The sequence below is a fragment of the Salvelinus sp. IW2-2015 genome, unplaced genomic scaffold (genome assembly GCF_002910315.2).
Source record: "Salvelinus sp. IW2-2015 unplaced genomic scaffold, ASM291031v2 Un_scaffold3586, whole genome shotgun sequence".
NCBI classification, from domain to species: domain Eukaryota; kingdom Metazoa; phylum Chordata; class Actinopteri; order Salmoniformes; family Salmonidae; genus Salvelinus; species Salvelinus sp. IW2-2015.
This window is the reverse complement of record NW_019944864.1, coordinates 119022-123038: the sequence shown is the minus strand read 5'-3', so window position 1 is coordinate 123038 and position 4017 is coordinate 119022. Positions and strand designations below refer to the sequence as shown.

Sequence of the window (4017 nt, the reverse complement as noted above, 5' to 3'; positions counted from 1 at the left end):
AGGGTGTGGACAATGTGAATTGTGGGTGTAAGTGTGTGTAGCATGCATTGGTGCAGTATGAAGGTGTGGGTGTGTATGTGTGTGCATACTTATGCGTGGGTGTGTGCACTCTTTGCGTGTCAGTGTGGTTACACGCCTTGTGTGTCTGTGTGTGCACTCACGTGTGTGTGTGTGTGTGTGTGAGTGGGACTGCACACTGTCTGTCTGCAGTTACAGGCCCTTGGGGCAGCCCTCCACTGTTAGCTGTGCTGTGCTTTTGTGTGGCAGACAACTCCAGTATTAATGTGTCAACTCTGCTCTCTGTGGAAGGCAGTGCTGGCACACTCTTTAGAAAAAAGTGTTCCAAATGGTTCTTCGGCTTTCCCTATTGGAGAACCCTTCTTGGTTCCAGGTAGAACCCTTGAACCAAAAAGGGTTCTTCAAAGGGTTCTCCTATGGGGACAGCCAAAGAACACTTTTAGGTTCTGGATAGACCTTATTTGTAGGAGTGGAGTCCCCCTCATCTCTCTCTATCCCCTCATGCCTCTCATAGGCCAGTCTGAAGAAGTTCATGACTACATCCACAGTGGCTCTGTGGACAAGATGGCCAAGTTCTTGGACAAAGGGCTTGACCCCAACTACCAGGACCCTGACACGGGAGGTGAGACGCTGTCAGATGCTGTCCGCTGCCAGGGTGACCTGTGACCTCTCCTCAGTCAGTTAGCACCAATCAGCCATTTAGTCCGTCTGTCTGTCTGTGTGTCTGTCTGTCTATGTAGTCGAATCAAATTTATTTATATAGCCCTTCTTACATCAGCTGATATCTCAAAGTGCTGTACAGAAACCCAGCCTAAAACCCCAAACAGCAAGCAATGCAGGTGTAGAAGCGCGGTGGCTAGGAAAAACTCCCTAGAAAGGCTATGAGGGGTGGCAAGTGCCGGGTGGAGATTATAACAGAACATGGCCAAAATGTTCAAATGTTCATAAATGACCAGCATGGTCAAATAATAATAATCACCGTGGTTGTCAAGGGTGCAACAGGTCAGCACCTCAGTAGTAAATGTCAGTTGGCTTTTCATAGCCGATCATTAAGAGTATCTCTACCGCTCCTGCTGTCTCTAGGGAGTTGAAAACAGCAGGTCTGGGACAGGTAGCACGTCCGGTGAACAGGTCAGATTTCCATAGCCGCAGGCAGAACAGTTGAAACTGGAGCAGCAGCACGGCCAGGTGGACTGGGGACAGCAAGGAGTCATCATGCCAGGTAGTCCTGAGGCATGGTCCTAGGGCTTAGGTCCTCCGAGAGAGAGAAAGAAAGAAAGAGAGAATTAGAGAGAGCATACTTAAATTCACACAGGACACCGGATAAGACAGGAGAAGTACTCCAGATATAACAGACTGACCCTAGCCCCCCGACACATAAACTACTGCAGAATAAATACTGGAGGCTGAGACAGGAGGGGTCAGGAGACACTGTGGCCCCATCCGATGATACCCCCGGACAGGGCCAAACAGGCAGGACATAACCCCACCCGCTTTGCCAAAGCACAGCCCCCACACCACTAGAGGGATATCTTCAACCACCTACTTACCATCCTGAGACAAGGCCGAGTATAGCCCACAAAGATCTCTGCCACGGCACAAACCAAGGGGGGGCGCCAACCCAGACAGGAAGATCACGCCAGTGACTCATCCCACTCAAGTGACGCACCCCTCCTAGGGACGGCATGGAAGAGCACCAGTAAGCCAACCGCTGTAATAGGGTTAGAGACAGAGAATCCCAGTGGAGAGAGGGGAACCGGCCAGGCAGAGACAGCAAGGGCGGTTCATTGCTCCAGAGCCTTTCCGTTCACCTTCACACTCCTGGGCCAGACTACACTCAGTCCCTGATACCTTGACCCCCTAAGAAATCATTTTTAGTGACCCATAACATTTGTGGGGCATATGGCCACTGTATATTTAGCATCCTAGAGATCATTTTCCAGACCCTTCAACCATACAACCTGTCATCTAGCTAGCAAACTGTTCATATCCAAGTTGAATTAGCTAACAGCCAAGATAGCTGTGGGAGCTATGGCTAATGGCTGTCCTCTGTAACCTCGACCTGAAAACCCCAATACTCTCTATACTCTGAAACTCACCATACCCAAAGCTCTATTCTATCTAACACTTTATTAAAGATGATTATAATAAGCAAAGTAGACAGTTAGTTTGAGTCTCATTTAAGAGCCAGATAATAACGAGGGTGGGAGACAGGCAGCTACTGTTTGCAGTTTTGGGTGTGCTGCAACAGTCCTCTCACACAACAGAGCCTGCTGTCGTGGGAGTGTGAAGTGCACTGCCATCTGGCAACACCAGGGCAGCAGCGAGCTCTACGTCTGCCCTATCAGATAAGAGATACCGTACTACTACAGTAGACTAGAGTGACATGTGCTGTGATGTTCATGTCATAACTCCATGGCCCACTCCTGTCTGTCTGATTAAATATATGAACCCCTCCGTCCCTCCATTGCTCCATCTCTCTTTCTCCTCTGTAAGAAACCCCCCTGACGTTGGCAGTGCAGTGTGAGCCGGGGGGAGGGGAGGCCATACGGGGGCTGTGCTGGGAGGGGCTCATCTTGGATTTCAGGTCCAAGGACGGACTCACACCTCTACACAAGGCTGTCCGCAGCCACTGCACACAGCCTTGCTGGTAAACACACACACACCCTCCTTGCACTCACATCTATGGATTAAAGGAGCATGTATGGACCCACTGTGCAAAGTGTCTTGTATTGAGATACGGTCATGTGTTCTTTATAATGATATCACAATATTATAGTGATATTCAACTAATCGTTTAATACACTCTTAGAAAAAGGGTTCCAAATGGTTTTTCGCTGTCCCATAGGAGAACCCTTTTTGGTTCCAGGTGGAACTCTTTTGGGTTCCATGTAGAACACTCTGTGGAAAGGGTGCTACAAGGAACTCAAAAGGGTTACCTGGAACCAAAGGGTTCTACCTGGAAACTAAAAAGGGTTCTCCTATGGGGGACAGCGAAAACCCCTTTGGAACCCTTTTTTTCTAAGAGTGTATTAAACGATTCGTTGAATATCACTATAAAAATATGTAACTAAAAAGGGTTATTTAGAGGGTTCTCCTACGGTGACAGCCGAAGAAACCTTTTAGGTTCTAGATAGCACCTTTTCTCTAAGAGTGTATGTATGTGTGTCTACTGGTGTGTCCCTATGACCTTGCTGTCTCTGGTGCGTCTCCGGACTATAAGGACCGGCGGGGGCTGACTCCGCTCTACCACACTGTGCTGACAGGGGGAGACACCTCCTGCTGTGAGACCCTGCTCCACCACCGCGCCAAGCTGGCGTCAGGGACGAGAACGGCTGGGATGAGACACACCAGGTAGGTTGAGGTGTAGGTGTGTGTTTGTGTTGTTTTTTCCTGTGGGGTTAGTCTGTGTTCAAGTGTCTATGTCCATGTTAGCGTTTCACTGTGCTTGGTGTATATATAGGTTTGTGTGTGTGTGTGTGTGTATTTGTGTTAATGTCAGTGTGTAAATGTCATCTCTATATTTATGTTATCCATTCATGTCATGGTACGCTCCCTTAACCCTGATGTGTCTCTCGCTGCTACTCCCCCCTGTACCCATCTAACCGCATGATGAGGCCCGTCTCTCTCCTCCCCTGTACCTCTAACCCATGATGAGGCCCGTCATCTCATCTCCTGTACCTCTTAACCCATGATGAGGCCGTCTCTCACCCCCTGTACCCTCTAACCCATGGATGAGGCCCGTCTCTCATCTCCCTGTACCCCTAACCCATGATGAGGCCCGTCTCTCATCTCCTGGTACCCCTAACCCATGATGAGGCCCGTCTCTCATCTCCCTGTACCCTCTAACCCATGATGAGGCCCGTTTCTCTCATCTCCCTGTACCCTCTAACCCATGATGAGGCCGTCTCTCAATCTCCCTGTACTCTAATTAACCCATGATGAGGCCCGTCTCTCATCTCCTGTACCTCTAACCCATGATGAGGCCAGTCTCTCATG

At 49.4% G+C, this 4017-nt stretch overlaps 1 pseudogene; it reads left to right on the top strand.

The window, feature by feature from the left end:
* Positions 1 to 4017, top strand: part of LOC112076123 (SH3 and multiple ankyrin repeat domains protein 1-like) — a 105276-nt pseudogene that overhangs the window by 42309 nt on the left and 58950 nt on the right.